The sequence below is a fragment of the Amblyomma mixtum genome, chromosome 3, assembly GCF_055824585.1.
Source record: "Amblyomma mixtum isolate Tamu chromosome 3, ASM5582458v1, whole genome shotgun sequence".
In the NCBI taxonomy this organism is placed as follows: Eukaryota; Metazoa; Arthropoda; class Arachnida; order Ixodida; family Ixodidae; genus Amblyomma; species Amblyomma mixtum.
This window is the reverse complement of record NC_143014.1, coordinates 180941112-180958446: the sequence shown is the minus strand read 5'-3', so window position 1 is coordinate 180958446 and position 17335 is coordinate 180941112. Positions and strand designations below refer to the sequence as shown.

The 17335-nt window shown below is 48.0% G+C and overlaps 1 long non-coding RNA gene across 1 annotated transcript; it reads left to right on the top strand.

Moving 5' to 3' along the window:
- The first annotated feature begins 11565 nt into the window (after positions 1-11565).
- Positions 11566-16772, top strand: LOC149352916 (uncharacterized). Its single transcript, XR_016290883.1, has 2 exons — positions 11566-11925; positions 16503-16772. It is a non-coding gene; the product is annotated as an uncharacterized LOC149352916 (long non-coding RNA).
- Positions 16773-17335: the final 563 nt, after the last annotated feature.

Genomic DNA, 17335 nt, shown 5'->3' with positions numbered 1-17335 from the left:
TTCCCGCCACCTTAAATTTTGGGGTTGTGCCAACTTGTGTCCCATATCCGGCGTTGGGTTTTGAGACGACAGCTCAAATGCTATTGCATTAAGAAACAATAGTTCACAGACACAGAGAAACAAACTAATTATTTATTAATATAAGAAGACATTACACAAAACAACGCGAAAAATGATTGCGTATAATTCGATAACATAGGGTCCGAATGACAACAGTGAAGATAATTTTATCCCTACCGGAGAGCAAAAACACTGCAATTAAGAGAAAAAGAAATTCATCAGCACGGGACTCAGTTTTGCGAAAATAATGCAATTCAATGAAATGTAAATAGAATTAAATATTTCTTGTATACGACAATAGAGACGGTAAATGCTTCTTCGATGCCTGGTGAAATGAAAGCGAAGTTCAGGATTATTTCATGACCCTGGATTAATGAATTCCAAAGAGAAATGGCTGAAAAAAAACAGTGATTGATTCCCGTAAGTATATATTGTGACCTTTTGGTAAATACAAAGGGTATTGCTGAGAAAAGCCTTCTTCATTTCCGTCGGAACAAATTTCGACTATACTGTAGCTATGCGGCATGATCGATCTAACGCAGAATTATGAGCAAATTGGTATGACATAATGAGGCTAAAACAGCGTATACTTGCACAAGGACAAGGGCAGATGAGACAAGTCACAGTGCTTATGATCGGCCTGTATGAAATTCTTGTAGGCAACTGAGCAGAAGTTTCTTTGTCAGTCAGAGGTGAATATGCATCGTTGGTTTCTGCAACCCAAGGCTTGACGTTTCCCTTGAAATAGCTTTACGCGCAAACAGAGCATTATTGCGCTCTAAATGCTCTCTACATAGTATGACACACATTCAGACGCCCGCTTCGCGCTTATTTAACCGGGAAACATACCTCCACCGCTTGTTTTGCGTTGTCTGAAGGCAAAAAAAAAATAATAAAGTGAACCGCGAAAACAAACATCGCCAGACCCTTCTTCATTCTTTTTTTTTTTCTTTCCTGCACGGGTAGGAAAGGGTGGGAATGAGTCGCCTTTCCACGTTATCCCGCAACACCCTCCCTTCGCCAAAGCACTTAGTGGAAGCAGACACCTGTGCCGCTGTGCACCAAAACAGAAACTCGGCCCAAACTGGGTTTCGTATCCGCCGCGCCATAATTTTAGAACGCTCCCCACGTGCATTACCCGACTCACGCGGCACTCGGCACGGGACCCCGCGCTTTACATAACCTAGAAAGTGGGTTCGCCTTCTTTCGCTGTCTCCTCGTTCGTTCTCCGACTGAGTTTTCTCTCCTCGGGAGAAAAAAAAACTTTCCTCTCCCGAGTGCGCAGCAGACACCTCTACTACCTTCGGAGGTTAGCAAAGGTCGCCGCCTTTTTTTAGACGTCGCGCAAAGTACCTTGTTCCCCCCCGACGACCTACACAGACAGCACTTCCTCATTACGCCGCCGCCACGCCGTGGACGTAACCCGCGACGACGAGGCACGGACGGCCCCAGACTTCGCCGCGAACCGTGCGCTGTGCACGTCTCTCTGGGCGGTGTCAGAATTCTCGTTTTGTTAACTTTTTTTATTTTCTGAGCAGCTCGGTCGCTGCAGCTTGAATGGCGCAAACCGATCGATCTACCGTTGAGCGAACACCCGGGTCCCCGCATGAGACAGGACCCATAACAGGTTTTCGCAGCGCAAACAGCACTGGGTTCCAGTGCGCGCAGTGTTCGACCCGTGACTGTACACACATAAGCAGGCATGCAGGAACCATGCGGCGAAGTGTCTTTCCCACGCGTTGCGTTATTGACCGAAGCGGTTTGGTTGTCTCTGAGCAACGCCTGCAGTCTACTGAGCGTCCCATTTGAGATGGCGTGCTTTGTCACTCTTTATGCGCGGTAACCCACTGGCTGCAGTACTGATAGGAATACTTTCTTGCTAACTGCCAGGAAGTCAATTCGGAACGGCAATGTTCATCTGTTGTTTTTTTAACTAAATATGTAATACTAAAAAATATAAAACAGAGAGGAGAAAAATTTGGCAGAGACGGGTGGAAATGCGCAAGCATGTCATGGAGCCAAAACGTAGACGTTTGGTTGCGGTTCGCGAACTGAGTTGAGTTTATTTCAAGCGACCAGTCTTTTTTTTTTCTTCGAGGTATGACACCACCCACACACAGACGCGTATGACACCAACCGGAACGCTGTACGATGAACGAACTAGTAGTTTTTTTTTTTAGAAAAAGAAATGGCACAGTAACTGTCTCACTCCTTGGTGGACACCTCAACCGCGCCGTTGCATCACAATTTTGATCCAATTGAAGGTGCAAGTGAAATCATACAACTGAAGGCTCATATGTCGTCGGTTCGAATCTCTGTTGCAAGCTAACCTCCCCTTGACCAGCACGTGTGCGCTGGTGTCATACGATTTATCGTTGCATATAGCTTATACATATATGCAACGAGAAATCGTATGACACCACCCGGAATGCTGTACGACAAACGGTTGCGTCATAATTTTGGCACGGACGTCATCACATGTATGGCGCCACATGGAGATCGGTCAGTGGAAGGGTATATATAGACGAACGACATGTATAGCTTCATACGGCTTCATATGTCACACAGCTGCTTGACGACATCAGCCCTTTTGCTTGCCATCGCTGGGATTTTCTGTACCATCTGCGGGCACACACACACACACACACGCACACACACGCGCACAAAAAAAATGGCTGAGGCTCAGCTAAGGTTAAGCCTAGTGAGGTGCGAAGCATAATGATGGCTAGGCTCGGTAATACATGGCTTTCCTTGGTTGAATACTTGGTCATTTTAATACAACCACTAGAAGTGTAGCAAGGATTGCCGTGGCAGCTATATACGGGATCATCGGTGAATTCAATGCAGTGTGTACAACCGCTGCCCCAGCACCGGCTACAACAGCATTCTTGGCGGCATCCCAACACCTGGCCGCCTCGTAAGTGCCCGGAGAGCGAGGCAAGCTCAGCTTTATACCGCTGCTGTAGCGTCACGTGGTCAGCTGCAGCGCCTCTGATGTGGAGCCTCCACCGCCGCGGCCGACCGCGCGAGCCGGCAGCCCATCTCTCCTCTGCTGTGACGTTATGTTGTCACGTGGTGAGCCGCCGCGCCTCTGATGTGGAGCCTCCACCGCCGCGGCCGACCGCGCGAGCCGGCAGCCCATCTCTCCTCTGCTGTGACGTCATGTTGTCACGTGGTGTCACGTGGTCACGCTAAAGGTCAATGGTAGCTCCACCGCCGCGCTCGACGGGCTGTAGTGTAGCTTCGCATAAAAGGGAATGGAGGCATATATGATTAGCTCACGTGGGCCGCATTGAAAGTTCGGTGTATTTATACACATGGTGGTAGAAACTGCGATTACGAAGCTCCCGCCTTCATTTGTCTGCGGCCATTGCGCGCCTTGCTAACGGACCAACGATGAACGCGCAGTTTTCCTTGCGCGGTTTTTTTCGCCTGGTAACTTGATACGCTTCTTGGTTGGGTGGGTTTTGAAGAACAGAGCGAGTCGAGGGTACATAGCTCTCTTTCTCTCAGGTAAAGTGATGGAGCAAGAAGAATCAAAGTGGTGAAATATCAGTCGACCGCGCTGTCCGTGCATGCCTCTTCGCGTTTCCAAGAAGGACGGGAACGGCGCACTTGCGGATCGCCAGACTCGCGGGGAAACATTTCGCATGCCGAGTGCGTCCCGCAGAAAACGGCGGCCCCTGAGGAGCCAAGGGCGGCCGCGTTCTTGAGGAGCCGCGAAGGGGGCCGCTTGATGCTATTTATTTTAATTTCTCTCTCTCTCTCCCTTCAGCGAGCCCTTCAACGCTCATGAAGACGACGCGTCGGCCTACGTACACAAGCTGGGTCAATCCAGGCATCCGTTTTGCACCTATACTGTATACTGCAAGCAAGCGATTGCAGCTATACCCTGCCAACTGCTGTTGAGAACCGGGAATACGGATACTTTTCGTTGTTACTATGAGAAGTTGGCAATTCACGGCGCGGATACTTTTTCCCCTTATTCATTGGCGAGCTTAAGAGAAGCACACTTTAAAGGTGCACTGAACTCTGAACTCGTATCTTTACCGTCGGAACTCGATCTACACGTTCCGAACGTTCTTAGAAACTTCGAATTTCACCTGTGTGGCCGATTTCTCTAACTTAAATCCGATTAAATATCCCGGCTCCCACCTTTCTTTTTTGAATTCCCCGCAGGCGGTGGAAGGAGTCGACCAACCTTTCAACCAGTCCCGCGGCGGCTTGCCGCTCTGCCATGGGCGGAGTGATACGTAGTGATCGGCGAAAGCAAATAGTCCACGCGTATTTTTATTTCAGTGGGCCTAATTTGCACCTGTGTAGTCTCTGACTAAATCTGTTTTTTCACGGAAACCTAAAAAACAAAATAAAAGCGAAAGCAAAGCAGCCACGTGACTGCCTGAAAGGCACTCCATGCGTTGGTCGACTCCGCCCACCGTACGGGGAGAATTCAAAAAATAAAGGCGGGAGCCGGACGTTAATTCGATTTAATTAGAGAAATCGGCCACACAGGACAATAAGTTGAAGTTTCTAAGAATGCTCGGAATGTGTAGATCGAGTTTCCGCGGCAAAAGACGAGTTCAGATTCCTCTTCAGTGCACCTTTAAGCACAGTTCACTTTTCTCTCATCATGAGATCGGCCTTTTTTTTCAGTGAGAAAGCCACGAACGTGCTGGCAGTAGGTTCTCCTTCTCACAGACGTGAATATGGTCGTTTTGTAAGCTAATTCGTTACAAAAAGGCTGCAAGGAACGTTCCTTACATATAGGGCCCCGGACTACTGGCACCGCCTGGGGGACCTCATTTCCAGTCAATAAAGACGTTTTTACTGCTACGACATTCTTGTTTAGGTTAAACGCGCGGCTGCCTCTATTAACTCTTGATTGCCAGCCTTCTTTGCATGAATTTTTTGTGGGTACGACTGCATGGTTTTGATATTTACACAAACGCACAATAAAAGAAGAAGCCTGAAGCTCACACCTCACGCTTTTGCGAGCTACTATTATAGCCCGCCGCTTGGGTGTGATGCGGAGTTGCAACAGGGCAATTGTCGCCCCTCACGTCCGACGCCCCAAATGGCTCATGTGTGCGCTGCTGCCCGCGCCAAGAGCTGCAGAAGCTAGGACTAAAGCTGTAAGCTCGAGTCAGCGCAGTATTGCACAAACAGCGCAATGTTCCCGGAACCAGATGCGACTGCCGTGTTGGCGTATGCAGTTAATCAGCCAAGGGCGCCCATGAGACGGTGCAATTAGCGTGAGAATCGGCACCTTTTTTCTCTTCAAGATCTGCATGCAGCCGTCTTCCTTTATTGCGGCACTTCGCTCCAAGCTGGTCTCCTCGTCGCCGGCTACTTCGTTACGCACGCCATGTCGGCTGGCTATATCCCCCCGAGCGTCCGTTCACCGGCAGCGGTTTGTTCTCAATGGGGCGTTCAGTGTGTGCCACTTCTCGGCCGTGGTCATTGCTATCGTCCCTTCTGGCCGAGCCCCGCGGGCACCGCGCCGCACCAGGCTGAAGCTGCAGCCATTCGCAAACCCCGCTGCGCTTAATGAATCGTCATTAGTGGAATGGTGCGCAGTAGGACTACCCGCTGGTTGCCCTTTCCCGTCCCCGTTATGTGTGTCGCCAGCGAAGGCTAGTGCAGGTGTGAAAGGCGCGGCGTGACGTGAATTTTCTCCGCCAGTGCTGATGCAATAGGCCTCTTTTCCTAAAGGGGAAAAGAGTGATCGATGTCTTTAAAAATAAAGCTAAAATAAAAATAAAACGAGACCGTCAAAAAAAAAAAACAAGCGACTACGACGGGAGGATTCACCTTTTTGCCGCTCAAAAATTCAACGCGAAAACGAAGTGCTTAAAACAAGCAAGCAAGGGGAAGCAATGGCTTGTTTTTGTTTGTTTGTTTGTTTGTTTGTTTGTTTTTGTCCACGAATGTCTTATTTACGCGTATTACATGAAGGGCGAGCTGCCGCACTTGATGGATAGCTTCTTCGATAGCTTGGAACTGGGGCAAGCTGGAATGATGCAAATTACACAATGTTGTAGACGTGGCGGTAGATGTACGAAAACTGACAAAATATCTATAAACTGATGATGATAGTGAATTTGTATGGTGCAAGGGCATTTGGGGTCAAATAGCGCCATGGCACAAGGTGTTTTTCGTCTACTCAGGGTGGGGTCAAAGACCCATTTTCCAAGCATTTCGCCCCAGATAGGCCGAAGAACAGGCCAGGGGAAAGCTCTTACCCATTGCATTACTGGCGGGTACTTCAGCGTGATGAGGACACCTTCCTTCCAATAGACTGCAAGATGTTATTTTGGCTCAACCTTTTAATGCAATTCCTTTCTTTAAGAAAAGTGCACAGGGTAGCATTTGCAGCTTTGTGCGTGTACTTTCGGGATTTTTCCTAGAAAGTGTCAGGTTGCACATGCAAATGAAATGACAGGCAATTACTTGCACAATATACAATTTCAGCCAAACAATGTGTTTTGACTCGTATCATGGCTCTTTTAAATCAGGTGCCTCAAATAAAAGCATTGTGGACTTTTCAGGTTTTTTTCTGTTGCGTACACGGGCGCAGGTTCATGTCCCTTCTCGTTGGGAGGTGACTTTTTAAGGTGTTCAGCGTGAAACCACGCAATAATCCCCGAAATGCATGCCCTCACAGCGCGCCACTAAATGGATGCATCATCTCCATATGGCTTTCTTACATGCTTAAAACGCGATGCTCTCAACATTGCTGCAGTTATGTGAAAATTACCACACACACACACACGCGCACACACATGCATACATACATATATATATATATATATATATATATATATATATATATATATATATATATATATATATATATATATATATATATATATATATATATACCGGGTGTCCCGGCGAAATGTAACCAACCTTTTAAAAAAGGCGAAGTGTTCTAGTGCAGTGATAATAGCTGAAGGTTGTTCAGAGTCGCATGGCCTAGTCTCGAGTATTTTTTTCATTCTTCAAAGTTAATTAATTACTTAAGCTTAATTAGCTAACTTTTTAATTTTTGACTTCAGGAAAAAAGTGCCAATGAGAATGTTTTAGATCGCCTCGAAAAACCGCTAGTAGTGCTGTTTCCATCACGTTACGATTTACGTAGCTTTATTTATTGGAATTAAAAGAAAGTTATCACGTGACCAGCTGCTCGCTCGCATCTCTGTCCCAATGTGCACTCGAAGTCTCATCGAGGAGAGGATTTCAGGAAAAACAGGATTTTATTCTCTAAAGCGCATCTTGGGACGTTTAGTGGCACCGTTGTCACGTGGAAGCTTTTTCTTATTGTCCGAATCACGGTTAAAGGCCGGTAAAAGAAACTTCTTTACATAAATAGTACGTTGCTGCAAATGTTTCAGTCAGCCGTTTTTCAAAGCGATCTACAACTTTTCCATTAACACTTTGTTCATCAAGTTAGTATTTAAAAAGTTAGTTAATTAAGCTTAACTAATTACTTAACCTTGAAGAACGAAAAAAATACTGCAGACTAGGTCACGCGACTCTGAAGAACCCTCATTTGGTTTCAGACGGCTAGGGCATCCCATGTTTTTTAAAAGCTTGGTTACAAAAGCTTGGTAGCTGGGACACCTGTGTGTGTGTGTGTGTGTGTGTGTGTGTGTGTGTGTGTGTGTGTGTGTGTGTGTGTGTGTGTGTGTGTGTGTGTGTGTGTGTGTGTGTGTGTGTGTGTGTGTGTGTGTGTGTGTGTGTGTGTGTGTGTGTGTGTGTGTGTGTGTGTGTGTGTGTGTGTGTGTGTGTGTGTGTGTGTGTGTGTGTGTGTGTGTGTGTGTGTGTGTGTGTGTGTGTGTGTGTGTGTGTGTGTGTGTGTGTGTGTGTGTGTGTGTGTGTGTGTGTGTGTGTGTGTGTGTGTGTGTGTGTGTGTGTGTGTGTGTGTGTGTGTGTGTGTGTGTGTGTGTGTGTGTGTGTGTGTGTGTGTGTGTGTGTGTGTGTGTGTGTGTGTGTGTGTGTGTGTGTGTGTGTGTGTGTGTGTGTGTGTGTGTGTGTGTGTGTGTGTGTGTGTGTGTGTGTGTGTGTGTGTGTGTGTGTGTGTGTGTGTGTGTGTGTGTGTGTGTGTGTGTGTGTGTGTGTGTGTGTGTGTGTGTGTGTGTGTGTGTGTGTGTGTGTGTGTGTGTGTGTGTGTGTGTGTGTGTGTGTGTGTGTGTGTGTGTGTGTGTGTGTGTGTGTGTGTGTGTGTGTGTGTGTGTGTGTGTGTGTGTGTGTGTGTGTGTGTGTGTGTGTGTGTGTGTGTGTGTGTGTGTGTGTGTGTGTGTGTGTGTGTGTGTGTGTGTGTGTGTGTGTGTGTGTGTGTGTGTGTGTGTGTACACACCAGGTGTCCCAGCTAAATGTAACCAAGCTTTTAAAAAACACGGGGTGTCCTAGCCGTCTGAAACCAAATTAGGTTTCTTTAGAGTCGCGTGGCCTAGTCTGCAGTATTTTTTTCGTTCTTCAACGTTGACTAATTAGTTAAGCTTAATTAACTAACTTTTTAATTATCGACTTGAGGAACAAAGTGTCAATGGAAAAGTTGTAGATCGCTTTGAGAAACAGCTTACTGAGATATTTGCAGCAAAGTAATAGTTACGTAAAGTAGTTTTTTTACCGACCTTTAACCATAACCCACACATTAAGAAAAAGCTTCCATATGACAACTGTGCCACTTCAACGTCCTAAGAAGCGCCTCAAAGAATAAAATCCATTTTTTCTGAAGTACTCTCCTCGATGAGACTTTGGATGCACATTGGGGCAGAGAAGTGAGCGAGCAGCTTGTCACGTGACAACTTTCTTTTAAGGCCAATAAATGAAGCTACGTAAATCGTAACTTGACGGAAACAACACTACTAGCGGTTTTTCGAGGTGATCTAAAGCTTTTGCATTGACACTTTCTTCCTGAAGTTAATATTTAAAAAGTTAGCTAATTAAACTTCATTAATGAATTAACTTTGAAGGGCGAAAAAAATACTCAAGACTAGGCCACGCGACTATGAACAACTCTGAGTTGGTTTCACTGGACTAGGACACTTCGCCTTTTTTAAAAGTTTGGTTACATTTAGCTGGGACACCCGGTATATATCACGTTCTTATGCTTGCTTTTAGGATGAAGTTCATGTGAACCTAGCTGAACAGACCGGACTCAAGAACGCTCAACTTTCCTTGAGCATACAAAGCGTTCATGGTAGTGCACAGCTTCTCGGCTCCCACTGTAGTCAAACTCCCCGGCGCGTGGAGCTGTAAATTCTGCCCGTGGTTCAACCGCACGTTCCCGCATGCATGCTACTTCGCATTGCTCGAGTGGCAATGTTACTGCAACAGAGGCGTTCTGCGCTTGCATCTATGTGATCATTGTCACGCCTTTATCCGAACTGAACCCGACTAAACTGGATTACTAGCAGCGTAGTGTTGGATTAGGAGCGTACGTGCCCTCTGTCGTACATCGTTCTTTATTCTCGCGTGCCCCGCGGTGGGTAAAGCCAGCACAGACTGGTCGCCGTCGCTGCGCTACGTCGGTGCAAGAGTGATTCACGCAGCGGGCAAAGGGCCGTCTCACCTCGGTCTGGCGTCAAAGCGGCGATGAAGCGATAGACAGCGGAGCGCGCGCCGGCGAAAGTGCCGCCGCAGTGCCAGCGTGCGCTTTCGCTCCGAGGCGCCGATCGGCCGATTCGGCGAACGGGGTCATGGCACTGTGAGCCTAGAAAGGGGGCATCCGCTTCGTAGCCTCATTGGATCAGCGGCCCGAGAAATTCCGCCCAAGAATTCGGTGTGTAGGGAAGACGAGACAGTCACCTTCGACAGCCGGCCGCCATTCACTCGCCGCCTTTCGGCCGAGCACCGAGCTCAGGTGCCATCAAAAACGCATTAAAACTGCGCTAATCCCCCCGCTCCCTGCCCAGCCGCTTCGCCCGAGCAGTCGCTGAGGAAGAGAAGTTTGGAAAGGCTGCACCTATGAAGTCCGCTCTCTCTTGACTGCCGCGTGTAATAACGAGTTACGCACGCCGCAATGACGGAAAAGTCGACATAAAACGCCCCTCTTATTCCTCGTGAAATGACCGCATGTTTGAAGAGCCCACTCTCTCGTGTGTACGTGTGTGCGCGCGCGGCGGCGTGAGGCTGATCGCGGACTGGATTTGCTGCGTCTCGAAGGGCCCTGGAGAGAGCTTTGACGGCTTCGTTGATGGTGTTGCTGCCGGAGACAGCGCCATGGGGATTATGGAACGGACATTAAGCACATCTGCCAGTCCTAGGCGCGTGTTTAACCGCTTGATATTTATTTGTTCTCTCAGATAAATTTCGCTTGTTTATGGTAAAACTCCATTCTTAGCGAAGTGAATAAAACTTGCGCTTAAACCCTCTTGAAACATCTTTTCGACACACGCCTCACATTATTCAAAAGGAAGACATTATCATCGGGGGTATACACCAAGCCCATAGGCAGGATATTTTTTTTTTTTTCGGATGGACCCAGTGTAATTTCTAACAAAGGATTACGAGGTGGGGATTGATTTCAGGTGGGACCCTTCCCCCCAGCCCCCATCCTCCTCCTCCCTCGGCTACGTGCCTGTCATAAACAGTAGCTTCAATTTGATAAAGTGATTCTGATGAAAACAAAAGTAGAAACTACGAGCAAAGCCTATGACGCCGGAAAACAAATTTTATTTCGGGAATACGCATAAAATTCGTTCGCTCTAGTCGCTCAACTTGCCGTTTCTGCTGTCGGCTAAACTGGTGGGCGGCACAGAACCAAGTCTTGGCGAGTCAAACGTACGCCAGTACCATTTTTTGCACAACTAGGTACACGTAAATACGAGTTCAAAAAACAAAGACGTCAGAGGGCTGGGTTCTTTTTCGTTTCTAGGTTTATAAGGCTTGTGTCTGGCACGCTTTCAAACCTACAGTCCCAACTATGAACGGCACCAATTCCCCTTCAACAGCCCCAACTCTCGTCTGCACCGGGAGAAAAAAAAGTAATAACAATTTGTTGCCTTTGTAATGCACAATGGAGCCACGAGCGAAGGCAGTGATATAGAGGCGCACAATTGAGTTTGCTTATCACTCTCATCTTGTACGCCTGAAAGCAAGAGGAATGCTTTCAAATAAAGAAAAGAAAAGCGAAGCCCGCGAAGGTTCCCAACAGGGTATGCAAACCGGGTAAACAACGACCTCATTAGACCATTCTATGCAAAGCAAGTCCTCCTCCCCTCGCGCGTCTCCAGAGCGTCGGCGGTGCACTACTTTCTTCGCAGTCACCTCCGCCGCAGACTCCCACAGCCAAAGCACGGAGCCGCTTCTGCGCGCACAAAGCGCGTCGGCCCAAGCGCCCGCAGCAGTCGGAGCAGCACCAGAAACGCGGCAAACAAATGGCTGCGACCGCAAGCAGTTCCGCGCGAAGAACAATCGCCTTTGTTTCCGCCTTCGCGCGCGCTGCCGCAGCGGAGCCGGCAAAACAAGAAAGGCCTTCCCTTTTATCGGCGCCGGGAATCTTGGCGGCCACAAACACCGGAACCTCATGAGGCAAATCACGCTTCGGGCGTCAGGGGCGCCCTTTTCAGCCGGAAAAGTCCCGCTATCCGAGACGAGCGCGCTTCGCTCCGCACAAGGGAAGTGCGCTGTCCGTCGCCGAGCGAGGAAGACGCTGCCGCTGGAGCGCATCCGACTCGGAATGACCGACTTGCTGGAGAGAGGGCCGGTCGCCAAATGGTGAAGAGAGTTCTTGGTACTGCAGCGGTGCTCGTTACAGGTCCGGATGTCGATGATATACTGCGTAGCGCAAAGCTGTGGATGGATGACCTTCGTGAGCGTTCGCAGTCGTAACTGTGGCTGAACGCATTCACGAAACAGGTACGATTTGCGGTCAATGTAAATCTCCAACCTGTCGCCGAACTTATAAAAGGTATATTCGTAAGAGGGCGTGGTTGGTGAACTGCCGGTACGCGTATACCGGTCACTACAGCCGAAGACGCGAGTCATGACATCTGTCTTTCACAGGCTAATCTTCGCACGAAAAGCCTCGTAATGCGGTAAACGTTTGGGGTAAACATTTTATGCCTTCGCTCATGCTCTCAAATTCATTCGCGCTCTTATTTGAAATGTCTGTTGTTTTCCCGGAGCTTACCTGCACATTGATCGTGAACCTTTTAATACAAGTTGACGGCGTTTCTTTTTTCTCTGTAGTTCTGCAACAACGTGCTTATGTGTCGGGGAGGAAGTAATTCACTTCAAAAACTTCGAAGCTGAAAACTTTCTTGCAGAGGACAAATTAAAAGCGAATGGGCGATGCAGACAAGAACTCATTAAAATACTACAGTATTTTTGCTAATTTAGGATAAATTTTTAGACTCTCTGTTTCGAGTTAGGCAGAGTGGATATCGCATGGTGTAAGTAGAGACGAATCACCCCGTTATTTAACCCCCCTAGACAAATATTTTAGCATTTCTACGTTCTCATTTCTATTTTCCTGTTCATGTCCACTCTATATACAAATGTGCGTAGGATGCACCGCCATAGAGCTTTTCCTACGGCGTCCGCGTCTCTGCTTCCCACTTCCTCATGTAGGCTGCGTCGTCCATCTATTGGCTGGCCACATCCAAACAACCTCCGCGGTTTGTGTTTCCGGGAAGTGGTGTGCGTGCAACCATTCTGCGACCCGGGAATTCGTAACCATAGAAAGCAAGCTTCTACAGGAGAGCGAGTGGCTGGCCGCATTCCAAGTGATCTCGAAGGGGCAGAGTAAACCGCTTTTCGATTAGCTTTATTTTTAGGCTTCGCCCTGGTTCGAGACAGCACCTAATATATGCGACCTCTGCCTACATTAACGAATACGAGATGCAAACGAGGAGCGCTGCACTTTTTGCTCGCATAAAAAAAAAGAACGGTGAAGTCCGGCCGCAATTACGATGGCCAAGCCTACCACAGTTGAGAGAAGAAGAAAATTAAAAAGCAGAGCAACGCATATGCTGATGAGTTTCATTAGCTTTTAAACTTCAAGGAGAGAGCAGATATAGTTGATTGGCTACCACGTATAGTGAGTAAACCTCTCAGATACCTCGACGGAAAGAAATTGCCTGCGTGGCACAGCGCACGGACTGTTCTCGAGGGATCACTCGTTCGACGTATGGTACTCAAGCTGTGTCAAGCCAACTTAGCAAAGACAAAAACAGTTCGATTCGTCTCGTTCTGTAACCTCAGTTCCCGAATGCTGCCCTACAAAACGAGAGGGAAACGTATCGTTGATTGGCAGTACCGCGTTTAACGGAAGTGCGTGTAGTTAGTTCGGCGCGAACTCACCAACTAGCAACGCTGAGCGGACTCGTCTTTTTCTCGTCTAACAAACGACCAGGGAGGCGTGAAGTTGCGCTGAAAGGTGAAAACGTATCGCGAGAAGATTTTCCATGGTCGTATACAATTCATTCCCTCATACACAAGCCGTTCGCGTGCGCGAGCCACGATTGCTCAGCTGGGTATAGGCGGTCGTTAAGTCAGAAAAGTGTAGCTTGCGCGATTATTGTCGCTGCGTACGGTTCATAACCTACAACTCGTTAATTATTTTAACCAATAACGCTCATAGCGTCGGCGTTACATTCCACGTCCCGCGCGTAGGCTGTGTGGACATGTTAGGAAAAGAAGAAAAAAGAAGACGGGGAATACGAAAACCCCGCGGCGGCAGCATTGTTCCCGGTCGTCGCATGCAGTGCCCGCGTCTCGCAGACTGCGCGCGTGCACCCAGTTCCCGAGAGAAAATGAGAGGCGCGCGCGGCGGGCGAGGCAGCGGCGGAGACAGGACCCTCTATCTCCCGCGCAGGGAGCGCATGCACGCTGCCCGCCGGCGCATATTTTTTCGCCGATTTGAGACCAGCAGGTCACGACACTCGCACGCGACACATGCGCGCGCTGCTGCTGCTGCTACAGCCACGGAGGACGCAGCGGCGGCAGATGTCGTCGTGGCTTCTTCACCCGAGCTGGCCTTTCGCCGCACTGCCCCCGAGGCGACGCATAATACGGCCCTTGTACGTACGGGTCGGCTGGCTTGAAAAATTCTTTTTTTCGCTAGAAACGAGTACGCCCGCCGCTGGACCGAGCGGTACAGGCGCGGGAGGTTCATCGCAAAGAGAGTACACAAAGCTGCGGTCACTGAAAACAGGCTACTACTTCGTGAGTGAAACGAAGGAAGATAAAGAGCGTGCAAGCAGCGCTCTGCGCGGCGGTAACGGCCACGTAAAGGACTAGCGTTTGATTTTCGCAGCTGGATCTGCAGTTAAAGCCAAGCGTGCTACTCCATTTCAAGCGTGCTGGTAGATAAAAAATAAGGGCCGTACATATACAGGCCAGTCAGCATGTGCACTGAACTGGTAAAGCCGCTCTGACCATGGTCCTGACGAACGGTTCTATTATTTCCTTATCGTTATGTTTATCCGGTTACGGTGCATTTGCGCAGAGACCGAACAGTGTAATGCGGAAACAACAGTAACGACGTAAACTCATACTTACGGTTTAAAATCTTTGCCCTCTCTCACTGATGTTCTAGTGTTACCTTTCTCGAGGCCAAAAAGGGGAAAGAGCGTGAGTCCTGAGAACAGCAAGTTTTTGTTTTCATTTATCGAGGCTGCGCCCCTTCCTTGATATATATATATATATATATATATATATATATATATATATATATATATATATATATATATATATATATATATATATATATATATATATATATATAGTGCACAATTAGCCCACGAGCTCCGCGACTGGCGCAAAAGGTCACGGTTGCCTATTTTTTCTCTTTCCTCTGCAATCTTCAACCCCCCCCCCCCCTTTTTTTTCGAAACGCCGTTTGCAGAGACAGCAAATGAATAGAATCTGCCTTAGGAAAACGGCCGCTGTTCTGTAGACCATCATTACCGTAGCATCTGCCAGTCTTCCTTACAGGCATGTGCGCGGCGTTATTTGAAAAAATGAACGGCAGGGTATGAGTTAGTACGAAACCGTGCCTTATGGTGGACATGGACACGTATGCATGTGCTCCACAAGCGTGTTGGGTCATGTGCCGTTTTCTTGACGGCACGCAGCACAACGCAACCATCGATCTCGTGTTCTCTGCGGGTGAAGCCACTAAGCAGTATCGTGTCCTAAGCCTCCTCAGTATCTCCAAGGGGTGCAGCAGGGGGCCAACACTTAGTACTGGAGCAGCTGGAGTACGAGTACACGAGCACCCATCCTCGCAGCGCCTGCTCAGGACTAGCAAAATAAAAAAGGAGCTCCATGTCACTCCCAAACCCTATTGGAGGTGTTGGCCTCTGCTGCAGAGAATGACGCAACAAAGAAGCGAGACTTGGTGATACGCTGTCCAATTCCAGGTAAAGATTGTGCCAGTTGCGGTGCATCCTCTCGCAGCGAACTTCTCAACCTCTCAACTTCACAGCTTCGCTTAAGCCTCTGCCGCCCACCGCTGTTTCTTTTACCGTGGTATCCTTTCTTTACTCTGAAGACACTGGTAACCTGTTCTGCGCCGGCAGAGGATTAAGCGAAGCTGTGGTTGTTCTGCTCAGGTTCATTTCGTTCTCTTGATTTCAACTATACATAATCAGCTTGTGTTGGTACTCTCTCCCTCGCTGCTGTCACTCTGTTAACGTTACTAGACCTATCGTTTTGCTTCCAGTCGTTCGCTTCGCTGCCGGCATAATTTCGGGCTTTTCCGATAGCCTCTTAGCTATAGTTCCATAGATGAGTACTGCTGGGATACAACGGTTACATACGTTTACTTCAAGGGGTATTGGCTAGGCGGCTGTCCATAACATGCGAATGCCAACCAAACGTAATTCCTATTTTACAGACAACTTCCTTCTCGAGTTCCGGATCTGCCATGACTGCTTGGTCTGAAACGATGCACTCCTTCATTATTTTCAGCTTATATGGACACAGCGCCTGTCCTGTGTCCATTCTGTCTTCTGTTTTTCGGTTGTATATGCGCTATAATGCTACCTGAAACCGTAAACACTCAAGCCTGCCTACAAGCTCCCTTGAAACGTGTACAGGTATTTCACTTAACTTTATTTGAATGTATATAACACTAAAGTACTAATGTATTTCATAATACTACTAATGATCATTTAATACTAAAATACTAATTCAACTAATAAATTCAACTAATAAAGGTGTTTAATTTGACACTACACGATCGCGGTGGTGGTTCCTGGCCACGCTCAAACAGCTAGTTCACAAAGGTGGTTTCGGCATCCTCCAGCTTTTAGAATGAGGATCACTCTCCTTCTCGTTTTTGTTGAGCAGCAGACCTAAAAGGCACCGTCAAGGCCGGCGCTCTCTTCCAGAAACACAAGTAAAGAATACGCAGCCGTACTCTTTAGAATATATATTGTGAACACGACGGCGGCCGTGTACCAAGCTGCATGGAGGTTTGTTTGCAGGACTTCAGAGTCTGCAGGAGGAGATCCGCGAGACAAAAAGAAAAGAAGAAAATGCGACTGCTGCAGAAGCTGCTACACAGGCTACTGCGCAAGACCCCAAGATCAAGAAGCTAGTCAGCATTAAGTGGCGTCGAGAACGCTGCCGTCTGGAGGACTTGAGAAGAGAAGCTTGCTTCACAGTGGGGTGCGCCAAAAGCACTGCAGAAAACGCCGAAGAGGAAGGAGATGTCCCAGTCTCCGGCCCTGGAATAAAAACGACGTACAGCTGTAGTTTTCTTTAATTTTTCTCTTCATTTTTCTCTTTTGTTTCTTTTGCATGGTACACACTTCTGCGTCTATGCACCACACAAGCATTCTCGTTCGCTGCTGGTTAGCATAAAGACGACGGTACTCGTTTCCGTAGTCGCTCTCTTCTCATCTAGCGCATTCTCAACGCTAGCAATGGGCAGGACTATCTATTTTTCGTGTCTAAAAAAAAAATGTTCCTCTCTAAGAAATGTCGGCCTAACAGTTCAGCGAAAAGTGAGGCCACCACGCTGTCATTTCATTGCTCACCGACGAAGTGGGAAGTTTGAGCGCATGGAACATAACATACTAATAGAAAGCATAAACTAGACTAGAGAGACTAAGGTCTTGCTGAATCTTGTTCAAGTCACATCCAAGTTCTGACCCGAAAATGGCCTCTGTCTAGGCACACCATGTTCAGAGGAACAAGTTTCGGATGAGTACGGTTATTCAAGCCTGCATCATTCTCGAATCTCAGAGCGCGAGAGTGCGGGCTGTCAAGTGGCAGTTTCCATAAAAAGTAAAACCATGATCATTATCGTATACCG